Below are 12,771 nucleotides of genomic sequence, written 5' to 3'. Positions count from 1 at the left end.
CACCCCTACCCAAGGATACCCGAGTGCTCTTCGCCCCGTTTGTCTCCTGGGCTTTGGTCTTCCTACAAGGGGGACCTCCAGCGTGAGCTCCCCGGCGTCTGCTTGCTCAGTCCAGCACGAGGTCCGGGGGCTCCTGTGTCGTCTGCGCCATCCCAGTGGGCGGCCGGCCCCCCATTTATTCACCGGTGTTGACGCTGACGGAGAGGCCTCCAGCTTTTGGCCTCTGCGTTGCCCTGAGCGCTCTAGTACGTGTTGTGGGACACGCGTGTGCCCGTTTCTGCTGCGTGACTCTTAGCTGTGTGTCTGCGTACGTTTAGCTTTAACAGATCGCGCCAAACACGTTTGCCAAAGCGGCTGGTTGTGCCAGCGTTCGCTGTCCCGGAGACGTGCGAGAGCTCCGGTTAATCCACATCTTCAGGGATCCCCGGGTGGCGCAGCGGTTTGGCGCCTGCCTTGGGCCCAGGGCGCGATCCTGGAGACCCGGGATCGAGTCCCACGTCGGGCTCCCTGCATGGAGCCTGCTTCTCCCTCTGCCTGTGTCTCTGCCTCTCCCTCTCTCTGTATGACTATCATAAATAAATAAGCAAAAAATTAATTTAAAAAAATCCACATCTTTACCAATAATTGGAAGGTTTTGTCTTCGTGTTGACCCTTCTGTGGGTTTGTGGTATGACCCTGTGATTTTTTTTTTTTTTAAGATTTTATTTATTCCTGAGAGACACAGAGAGAGGCAGAGACACAGGTAGGGGGAGAAGCAGGCTCCATGCAGGGAGCCCGATGGGGGACTCGATCCCGGGACCCCCAGGATCACGCCCTGAGCGGAAGGCAGACGCTCAACCCCTGAGCCCCCCAGGCGTCCCTCATGCAGTGATTTTAATCTGCATTTTCCTCCTGGTTGGTGAAATGAGCGCCTTTTTACATGTTTACTGACTGTGGACACTCCTACTTTGTGGTGTAGGCTGCCCGTTTCCCTGTGGAGTTGATCTTTCTCCGTTGGTTTGCAGGAGTTCCTCACATGTTTGTACGTCCTGGACGTAAGTCCTCGATGCTTTGCTGCACATCTGTATTGCATATGCCCCCCCGGCTGTGACGCGCATAGTTTTACTGGTGTTTTAAACTCCGCGAGGTGCCACAGGCACTGTCGTGCGCTGTATCTTTGCTTGAATTTGTCCACAAACGTCATCGTTTCAGGACTTCTTCACCTTTTCCTACATTTTCACGCCTACACCCGGCTCCTTTGCCTCTGGCGTTTGGTCTGGTAGTCCTCTGAGCGCAGGGCCGGGCAGATGATGGACCCTGTTTGTCTCACCTTCTCCTCGGAACCGTGTTTTGGGCTGACCTTTCCCCCCCGCCTGCACCCCGAGGAGCTCCTCCTCGTCTCCCGGCTTCTCCTGGGTGTCAGTCACATTTCCTGCACTTTGCTCGTCTAGTGATGTGGGGCTGTGTCCTGCACATCGTGGCTGCTATGTTGCGGGGGCTTGGGGCTCTGTGGGGTTCTCTTTCAGAGCATTCTTCTTTTTTTTTTTTTGATGTTGTTGTTTGTTTATTGAGGGGTTAACTGAACGGGACTCAAGCTGTAAACACTGCCCCTCTGTGCTGTGAGCTGAGCTGCTTAGAATCTGTCCTGTGCAAACAGAGCTCACAGAGCAGCCAGGGGCTTGAGCGGAATTCATCAGGGAGGATTCCAGGCTCCCTTTCTGGGGTCGCCCCTCACTTTCCATCTGCTGTGGTTACCCCAACTCCGTCCTCTGGGTCTTGAAGCCAGCAGGACCTGGGCCCCCTCAGGGTTTTGGCCTGCCCTCAGATGTAGAGGCACAGCGTGGGACACTGACCCAGCCACTCCTGTCTCCTGAGCATCTGAGCACGAGTCTCTGTCTGGCTGTGGCTGCTCTCCATGCTGTTGGACAGTTGTCTCTGTGTCCAGCAATCGTGGACTTTTCTGCACCAGAGCTGGTCCAATTGGAGCCACTTGGCCATTGAGCAATGCTGGGGCAGTTAGGACAGAGGAGGGCTGGGTCCCAGGCCCAGTCGGGGTGGACCGGGGCAGGATGGGGGCGTCACTTGGTGAGACTCGCTCTTGCTCTGGGTAGCCTTGGTTCGGGGGCTGTTCTCATCAGAGATTTAACCAGGAGCCTGGGTTAAAGCCCATCCTCCTGCTGGACACAGCACCAACATCTCACAAGTGTTTTGGGGTGGGTGGGACCAACGGTGTGTCCGAGGACCCTGAAGCCTCTAGTTTTGTCACTGTTACCCCCGTGGGTGTGGGAAGGTTCTCTGGGTTCTCTTTCTGTCATTGGGGCTCCCTGCCTGGGCCCCGCCCTGTCCTCGGCCTCGTGCCTGTAACCCACAAACACTCCTGGTGAGCAGGATGCCCGCGATCATTGGCTGAGTGGGCTCTCCCCTCTGGGGATGGGTCTCCACGGCCCCACTGCTCTCTTAGACTCAGCCGTGAGGCTCTAGTGTGCGTGGCCCCTCTTATCGCCATCAGGAGTGACACCTTCCACGGGGGACCCACCCATTCCTGCCCCTTCAGGCCCAGCACCATCAGCCTTCCCAGGTAATAAAGATCAGATGAGAGGCAGGACCAGAAAGTCTGTTGAAATCACCGTTTTCCATATGACATTGAACAACAAGAAAAAGCCCAAACTTTTAAAACATGAGCACCTTTTGCCCCAGTGATACCAATCCTGGGACTTACTGCAAGATGATGATTTATTTTTTTATTTCTTAAAGATTTTTGTTTATTTATTCCTGAGAGAGAGAGAGAGAGAGAGAGAGACGCAGAGACACAGGCAGAGGGAGAAGCAGGCTCCATGCAGGGAGCCCGACGTGGGACTCGATCCCGGGCCTCCAGGATCGCGCCCTGGGCAGAAGGCAGGCGCTAAACCGCTGCGCCACCCAGAGATCCCAAGATGATGATTTAGAATGTGCGTGAAGAATGAGCTCCAGGGGATCCCTGGGTGGCTCAGTGGTTTAGCACCTGCCTTTGGCCCAGGGTGTGATCTCCGGGTCCCAGGATCAAGTCCCACGCCGGGCTCCCTGCATGGAGCCTGCTTCTCCCTCTGCCTGTGTCTCTGCCTCTCACTCTGTGTCTATCATGAATAAATAAATAAAAATCTTAAAAAAAAAAAAAAAAAAAGAACGAGCTCCAGGAGGTTGATAGCAGTGCTGTTTACAATGTTGAAAGGAAAACCCTAGAAAGAATGATTTCCCCACAGGAGGTTAAGAAAACATTTGGGTTTTTCAAAGGGTATTAAGTCACATGGTTGTTAAAAATATTGCAGCAGGGGCACCTGGGTGACTCAGCAGTTGAGCGCCTGCCTTTGGCCCAGGGAGTGATCCCCGGGTCCCGGGATAGAGTCCCACGTCAGGCTCCCTGCGTGGAGCCTGCTTCTCCCTCTGCCTGGGTCTCTGCCTCTCTCTGTGTCTCTCATAAATAAATAAATAAAATCTTAAAAAAAAAAACACATTGCGGCACATTTGGCGGAAATGGGATCATGTTCTGTGGTTGATGGAAGTCAGCAAAACCCAAAGCAGAGGTGTTGACGGCGTCTGTGTCCACATCACACTCTGAGTATTCGCTACCTTTAGGTTGTTCCTATTCTCTGACTTTCTAAGAGAATGACTATTTTTTGGGCCGTGTTTTGAGGTACAACGTATGTGCAGTAAATGCATCCGCGCAGGTGTGCAGCTTGGCGAGCTCTGACAGCAGCGCGACCCACGCCCAGAACAGGATGGGGAGAATTTCTCCTTCAGGGAGCTCCCCGCCTCCTGCTGGTCCCGGGGTTTGGGGCCAACACACCAATCCGCGGACCATGTTTCGAGCTAGAAGTCGGCCGCCGTCCCGCGTGGCGAGCCAGGGTCACGGAGGCCGGGCCGGGCGGGCGCCCCGCAGGTGCCGAGGAGGGACCCGGGCTGCCAGTCCTGCAGCTGTGAGTCCCGGTCACCTGGCCCGAGGCACAGAAGGCCTTTGTCCTAACTGGGCTGTCACCTGCCCTGCGACCTACTACGGGAGGGAGGGAGAACGGGCCGCATTCCAGGGTGAGGACTCGAGGTCCTCCCTTCTCGGCCGCGCGCACCTGTCAACCATTCTCAGGACGGAGCTGGGCCTCAGCGGCTGTGGGGTGACACCTCTAACCAGCGGCCCAGGCAGTGGCGGGCGAGGGTGGGGCCCAGTGCCGCGGGGCCCGGGGAGGAGCTTGTTCACTTCTGGAAGCTGAGGCTCAAGATCGCGGCGCCGCAGGGCCGGTTCCGGGGACCAGGGCCTCCGTGACTGGCAGAGGCCCCCTCCCTGCGGGGCCGCTCAGGGCGAGCGAGACCCGGGCCTTGTCCTCTTACAGGGGCACCAGCCCAGTTGGGTCAGGACCTCACGACCTCACTTAACCTTTGTCACCACCAACACCACCCCACCTGGCCTGTCCCCAGGTCTAGTCACCCTGGAATTAGGATTTCAACAGGGCAGTTTTGGGGGTGACACAATTCAGCCCCCAGCAACAGCTACCCCGCCTGGTGCTCCCCACCCTCCTCGTCACTTCCTCCCCAGGTGGCCCCAGGTCTGCCCTCCCGGGCTCCTGGCTCCACTCCAGGAATGCCCCGGCTTCTTTCCTCCTGCACCAGCGGGACCTGGGTGGGGGACTCGGCGGGGAGGGGCCCAGTCCTGGGCCCGGGGACGTGGGACGTGAGGCATGCGAGCCGCTGGAGGACTGGAAAGCAGCACGCCTGCCCAGCACGATGCTTACTCCTCTGGTCAAAGAGAAATCAAACCCTTCCTGTGAAGCTCCTGGGCTCTAGTTCTTTATGGAGCCTGGTGAATGACTGGGCCTTCTTGACTGAGAGAGCGCCCCTCCCTGGCCTGGATTCCTGCCCAGCTCGCAAAGCCCCTGGAGAAGATGGTGAAGAGTGAGTGTGTGTGTGTGTGTGTGTGTGTGCACATGTGCCCTGAGAGGGTGGTCCCAGCCTCCCCAGTCCCCCGCCCAGGCCCTGCCCAGAGATGAAGGAGTGACCTCATCCAGGTGTGGGCACGTCTCCCAGCGCCCCTGGAACAGCCCCCACTCTCCGAGACAAGACCTCATCACACAGTGACTTTCAGGTGGCAGAGAGGGGAGCAGAGCTTTTCGGGGGCCGGCTTCCCACCAGGGCACCTCCAGGGCCTGTTTTCTCTGTCCTGTCCCCGTTGGTGGCTACACGAGCTCTTCCCCATTCAACCTGGGGAAGCCACAGGTGCAGGCAAGGTTGGATTTAGGGAACTAGAAAAACCAAACAAGACCCCGGTGGGAAAGCCCCGGCACTGAGATTGTCCTGACGGGAGTGGGGTGTCGTGGGAGGAGAGGGCCTGCAGGGAGGCAGGAAGGGGACACTAGGAGGTGGGGGGTTGGCCCCCAGGGGAGGCTGCAGGGGTGGCGCACCTGCCGGGATGAGGGGTTGTTGAGAACAGGAGGATGGCTGCCCTGGCACCCACCTCCCCCCTCGGCCTCCACGCTGGGTGGGCGAGTGATCAGCAGTTGCGGAGCCCTTGGTGGGGGGGGCAGGTTGAAGGTGAAGCTCTGACGGTGGGGGGGCTTGCTAAGGGCACTTCTGGCGGGATGTGCTTCTGATGCCAGGCCTTCGCTCACCTCCGTCCCACACTCTCCCCCTGGAGCCAGCCTCAGATTGATGGGGGAGCGAAGGCAGGCTGACGACACGGCACAGGAGGGGGTCCCCCCACCCCGCAGGTGCTCCTGCTTGCCCTGAGGCTAGGGGAATGGTCGGAGACCACAGCCCAGCAGGACAGGAGCCTCTCTCAGTGCACCAGTGTCTTAGGGGTTTACAAGGAAAAACACTCTTATCAATAGCCGATAGCCGAACTTCCTGGAGCCCTAACATCACCCTCCCCTCCATGGTGATGTGGGAAAACAAAGGTGGAAGGGAATGTCAATAAAATAAAATTTCCTTATGACCTGCAGCCCATTGACAAACACAGGAGGCAGGCCTAGTAGAACATTCCTCCAGGAAGCTCCCCACTGTCTCAGTGTTAATGCTTGACTAGAGGGAAAACCAGCCGAGCCTGCCAAAGGCCAGGCCCCAGGATCCTGAGAGTCCTCTTTAGCATATCAAAGACCTCCTGGCCACCTCCCTCTGTCCTGATCTCTCCCAACTCCGAAGTATGTAATCAGCCACCTCACAGCCCGGGGCTGCAGCTATTCCTGCCCAGGGTCGTCCCTGTGCTTTAATAAAACCACCTTTTTGCACCAAAGACATCTCAAGAATTCTTTCTTGGCCATCGGCTCTGGACCTCACCCACATTCCAAAATGACATCAAGGCCCTGCAGGCTGGGGGCATCACAATGCCGGATTTCAGGTTGTACGACAAAGCTGTGGTCATCAAGACAGTGTGGTCCTGGCACAAAAGCAGACACATAGATCAATGGAACAGAATAGAGAACCCAGAAGTGGACCCTCAACTCTATGGTCAACTAATATTCGACAGAGCAGGAAAGACTCTCCACTGGAGAAAGGACAGTGTCTTCAATAAATGGTGCTGGGAACACTGGACAGCCACGCGCAGAAGAACAAAACTGGACCATTCTCTCACACCAGACACAAAGACTAGTGGGATTAGTGGGACTTCATCAAGATAAGAACCTTCTGCACAGCAAAGGATACAGTCAACAAACCTAAAAGACAACCTCCAGAATGGGAGAAGCTATTTGCAGATGACTAATCAGATAAAGGGCTAGTATCCAAGATCTATAAAGAACTTATTAAGCTCAACACCAAAGAAACACACAATCCAATCATGAACTGGGCAAAAGACATGAAGAGAAATCTCACAGAGGAAGACATGGACATGGCCAACATGCACATGAGAAAATGCTCTGCATCACTGGCCATTGGGGAAATACAAATCAAAACCACAATGAGATCCCACCTCACACCAGTGAGAATGGGGAAAATTAACAAGGCAGGAAACCACAAATGTTGGAGAGGATGCGGAGAAAGGGGAACCCTCTGCACTGTTGGTGGGAATGTGACCTGGTGCAGCCACTCTGGAAAACTGTGTGGAGGTTCCTCAAAGAGTTAAAAATAGACCTGCCCTACGACCCAGCAATTGCACTGTTGGGGATTTACCCCAAAGATTCAGATGCAGTGAAACGCCGGGACACCTGCACCCCGATGTTTCTAGCAGCAATGGCCACAATAGCCAAACTGTGGAAGGAGCCTCGGTGTCCATCGAAAGATGATGGATAAGAAGCTGTGGTCTATGTATACAATGGAATATTACTCAGCAATTAGAAACGACAAATACCCTCCGTTTGCTTCCACGTGGATGGACCTGGAGGGTATGATGCTGAGTGAAATAAGTCAATCGGAGAAGGACGGTGTATGTTCTCATTCATTTGGGGAATATAAATAATAGTGAAAGGGAATATAAAGGAAGGGAAAAGAAATGTTGGGAAATATCAGGAAGGGAGACAGAACATAAAGACTCCTAACTCTGGGAAACGAACTAGGGGTGGTGGAAGGGGAGGAGGGCGGGGGTGGGGGTGACTGGGTGACGGGCACTGAGGGGGGCACTTGGCGGGATGAGCACCGGGTGTTATGCTGTATGTTGGCAAATCGAATGAAAAAAAAAAAAAAAGAGGCCCTGCAGGTTAAGGCTCCGTCCCACAAGACTGCCCCTCCCATCCTCAAGATGCCAATGGCCAGTTGTCACCTGTGCTTCTGACCAACTGGCTGAGGTCGGAGATTTCAGGGACCCCCTCTGTGGGTTCGATTAATTTGCTCACAGAAGCTGGAGAAACATTTTACTTACTAGATCACCGGTTTATTACAGATGCTATGACCCAGGAGCAGCCGACTGAAGAGGTGCGGAGGGCGAGGGAAGGGAAGGGGCGGGCCTTCGTCAGGCCCCTGAGCTCAGGGCTCTCCCGGAACCTCCAAGACTTCAACCACCAGGAGCTCCCCGACCCCACCTCATCCTTTTCAGCTTCTTATGGAGGCTTCCTTGCACAGCTGTGATTGACTAAATCATTGGCCATTGGTGATTGATACAACCCCCCCCATCCCCACCCATTGCCCCTCCCAGAGGTCAGGGGTGGGACTCCTGAGCAAGCAGTCCCAACCTAGGGGCTTTCCAACATCACCTCATTATCATACAAAAGACAACCTAAAGGCTCTCAGCACTTAGAAAATCCCCGGGGTTTTTAGGAACCCTGTGCCAGAAGTCAGGTGAGAGCACCTGTCATCACCAGGTGGGGACGTGACCTGTCCTCTTCGGACTCTGAGGAAATACCACCAGGCTGGGCAGCTCACAGGAGCCAGAGCCAGAACCAGGGCCAGGACCAGGGCCAGAGCCAGAGCCAAGACCAGAGCCAGGACCAGAGCCAGGACCAGGGCCAGGACCAGAGCCAGGACCAGAGCCAGGACCAGGGCCAGGACCAGGGCCAGGACCACATCCAGAACTAGAACTAGAGCCGGAACCAGGGCCAGAGCCAGCAGCAGAGCCAGGACCAGAGCCAGGACCACATCCAGAACTGGAACTAGAGCCGGAACCAGGGCCAGAGCCAGCACCAGAGCCAGGACCAGAGCCAGGGCCAGAGCCAGGACCAGGGCCAGGACCAGGTCCAGGACCACAGCCAGAACCGGAACCAGAGCCGGAACCAGGGCCAGAGCCAGAGCCAGAGCCAGGACCAGGACCAGGGCCAGGACCAGATCCAGAACCGGAACCAGAGCCGGAACCAGGGCCAGAGCCAGGGCCAGAGCCAGGACCAGGACCAGGGCCAGGACCAGATCCAGAACTGGAACCAGAGCCGGAACCAGAGCCAGAGCCAGGACCAGAAGACACTTCCTCAGGCCAGAGTAGCCGGAGGCGCTGGACCAGAGCCGGGGGAAGGAGGACAGCTACTTCTAAGCGCGGCGTGGGAAGCACCATCCCGGGAGCAGACGGCCCGAGCATGTAAACAAGCAAGAAGACATAAAATCAAAATACAGCAAATGGGTTAGATCTATTTAAGTAGGTGCAGGAGAACATTATTGATAAGAAGGAAGAAGGGGCGCCTGGGTGGCTCAGTGGGTTAGGTGTCTGACTTCGGCTCAGGTCAGGATCCTGGGGTCCTGGGAAGGAGCCCAGAATCCGGCTGCCTGTTTAGCGGGGAGTCTGCTCTTCCTTTGTTCCTTCTCCCTGCTTGTGCTCTCTCATACTTTCTCTCAAATAAATAAATAAAAATCTTTAAAAAAAAAAGAGCAAGAAAAGAATAATAAGAAAAGGGACCTAGTGGAAACATTAGGTTTGATAAGCATGACCATAGATGAGAAATAGCAGGACGGGGACAGCTGGACCAGGGGCAAGTTGTGTGGGCAGAGGGAGCACCGGAGGGGCAGGAGGAAACCACAGCGAGATGAGGCTGGAGATGCAGAAGAGAAGCTGAAAGACTGAGAGGACAAAGTGGAGGTGGCCCTGGACACAGGAGCCCCCAAAGGCAGGGGAAGGTGCCAGTGCCCTGAGCCCTGGCTGTGCGGGGGGCCAGGAGGGCGCCACACTCACAGGGGGGAGCACCAGGGTTGCAGTCAGGCCCCCAGAGCTCTCAGCGGGGATAGAATCCACCTGGGAAGTGTGGGGTCAGCAGAGTCCAGGAAAACCCTCTGGACAGCAGGGCGGGGGGCAGAGGGGCAGGTGCCACGAGGAACAGGCCGGAAGAGCTGTGCAAGTCGGCACAGGAGCTGGACTTCACCCTAGAGGGAGCAGGAGAGATGAGTTACAGTCGGATGCTGTACAGAGACGCTGGAAGGAAGAGAGCGGAGTGTAGCGTCCCTGCGGGCACGGGGGCGCCCAGGCAGAGGCCCACGAACCCCTCCCCGTGTCAGGTACTGGAGGCTGCACAACAGAGCACCCCAGCACTCAGTGGTGCAAAACACACCCACCAGTTGCTTTCTGACACACCCTGCGAGCTTGGGCTTGGCTTTCACTTGGGCTCAGGTGTTGCTTGGGTTACTGTCATCTGAAGGTGCGACTGGGGCTCTGGGTTGGCTTCCACAGAGACAGATTCACATGGTGAGCAAGCCGTGTCCCCTGTGTACCCCTCCACGTGTGCCCCTCCCCGTGTGCGCCTCCCCCATGCCTGCCTCCCCCCGTGCACCCCTCCCCATGCACCCCTCCCCGTGTGCGCCTCCCCATGCGTGCTCCTTGTGTGCCCCTTCCCGTGCCTGCCTCCCCTGTGCCTGCCTTCCTCGTGCACCACCCTGTGTGTCCCCCTATGCGCCCCTCCCCCGTGCGTGCCTTCCCGTGCGGCCCTCCTGTTCGCCTCCCCAGGTGTGCCCGATGCTTGAGCATCCTCACCACGTGGTGGCTGACTCCCCCAGTGCAAATGCTCCAGGAAATCAAGGTGGAGGCTGGAATCCCATTTATGACCTCACCCCAGAAATCAACATTGCGACGTCCCCTGCTGCCGCTGCGAGCCCCGTGAGCATGATGTGATGTGGCTGGGAGCACACAGGGGCAGGAGTGCTGGCGCCAAGGACACCCAGGCCCTCTTGGAGGTTGGCTATCGCTTCAAAACAAGCTTAGAGACAGTCAGATATGACCCATATCAGAATTAGAGAAAAACTGAAAATTATTTTGGAAATGCAGATGAAAGCAGAGGCGATACACATAAACAGAGGTAAATATTTTGAGAAAGAGAAAAGGAAGGTACGGACACGTGGAAAGATTTCGAGAGAACGTGCCAAATACGGAGAAGGCGTAAAGACCTGGTGGATGTTTCTCGGAGAGGAGGTACAGGGGTCACTAGCACAGAAACACACGATCAGCACTTGGGAAGGGCCAGTGCGAACTGCAGGGAGGGGTCACTTCAGGCCCACGAGGATGGTCACACGGAGAGTGGTGAGCAGCCGAGCTGGCGAGGGGGTGAGGCTGGACCCTCGGGCACCGTGATGGGGACGGAGGGGACTGGACCCACGGGACTGTGCTGCGGCCTCCTGGGTAAACAGGCTGGCAGTTCCTCAAACTGTGAAACATGGAGCTTCCGAGTGGCCGGCACTTGCGCCCTTTGGCACACACCAAGAGAACAGAGAGAATCGAAGCTCTGTCCGCACAAGAACTTGTCCGTGACCCTTAATAGCATCACGTACAACAACCGAAAGGAGAAGCAGCCCAGACACGCGTCACGCGATAACAAAATGCGGGGTGTCCCTATAATGATGTTCAGCTGTAACCAGGACTGAAGCGTGACTCGGGGACAGGAGCGGAAGTTAGAAACAGCGCTAGTGGGGCGCCTGCGTGGCGGAGTCGCCCAGCCTCTGGCTCTTGCTTTCAGCTCAGGTCATGACCTCAGGGTCAAGGGATCGAGCCCGCATGGGACTCTGCACCCAGTGGGGAGTCTGCTTGAGATCCCCTCTTCCTCTCCCTCTGCTCCTTCCCCCCTTGTGAACTCGCGCTCTCTCTGGGTCTCTCTCAAATCGATAAATAAAATCTTTTAAAAGAAAGAGTAAAAAAAAAAAGGCCACTACGCTAGCTGTGAGAAGCCAGTCCAGCAAGGCCGCGAACTGTACGGCCCATTTATGGGAAAAGTCCAGAGTAGGGGAGTCTGTAGACTCAGATGGAGCATTTGGGTGGCCAGGACCTGGGACTGCTGAGGGGTGTGAGGTTTCTTTCGGTTCGGGGGCGATGAAATGTCCTGAGAGCGGATGGTGGCTACGACTCGGTCGCACAACTTTGCAGAGACGCTGGACACCACTGCACTGTGCAGCTGAAACGGGTGAATTTTGTAATATGCAAATTGCGTGTGCACCAAGGTGTTTACACAAGAAAGAAAAGGAGCCAAGAGCCAAGGAACAGGACTTCCTGGGGAAAAGCCCAAAGCGCTGGCACAGAGCAGACGCGGAGTCAAGATCCAAGACAGCTTCCCCGGAGCCAACACCTCCGAAGCTTATATATTGAAAGGACGCGTCACGCACTCGGGGAAACTGACCCCGGATGACTAATCCTGAGACGTAGTTTTGTAAAGTGATTAAATCCTGGGACTCTTAGGCCTTAAAATACGTAAGGAAAAGTGTGGAAAACAGGCGCCGCAGGTGGATGGGACCGCGACACGTGCGGGCGGAGGACACCGCGCCCGCGGGGCCAGGGACCCGCAGGCTCTGGGGCCCAAAGGACTCCTCGCAACACGACGAGCTCCTCCCAGAGGGCAGACGGGGCTGGGGCTGCCCGCGGCGACTTAGGTCGCTGACCGAGTCACCGTCCCTGCCGGGCTGCTGCTCTCCCGGAGGTGGCGGGAGGTGGTGTCTGCCGGAGGCCATGCAGGTGCACGCGCCCAGGGGTGCTCCCAAGCTCGAGGTCCCGGGACCACCGGGAGAGGCCTCTGGGGACAGGGAAGTCACTTCCCCGGCCCCAAGGGGCCTTTGGAGGTTCGGGTAGGCCCCTTCCAGGACCGGGCCCTCCGCAGCCCCTCTGGGCGTGTCCCTGCTCACCCGCGCAGGACGGGGCGCTCATTCCTGGCCCTGCGGCCCCTTAGAGGCTTCCTGTCTCTGCCAGGTGAGCTCCGTGGGCCCAGGCCAACAGCGGGCGCCTCCCGCCCGGGGAGCCTTTGCTAAGGGCCCCGCAGTCCTGCTGGAGACCCCTCTGTGCCGGTTCCCCACCCCGACCAGGAAGGAAGGACGCCGGGCTGCCTTTGCACAGCACAAGCTCGGGGCAGGGGGGTCCTCAAGGCCAACCCCTGAAGACCACTGAGGGGGGCTTTGGCTCCATATGGGGGCTGCACGCGGGGCCTGCCCTGTGGGGTCCGGCCTGCTCAGGGG

The sequence above is a fragment of the Vulpes vulpes genome, chromosome 6 (genome assembly GCF_048418805.1).
Source record: "Vulpes vulpes isolate BD-2025 chromosome 6, VulVul3, whole genome shotgun sequence".
Classification (NCBI taxonomy): Eukaryota; Metazoa; Chordata; class Mammalia; order Carnivora; family Canidae; genus Vulpes; species Vulpes vulpes.
The sequence above is the reverse complement of the archived record's forward strand: the minus strand, read 5'-3'. Positions refer to the sequence as shown.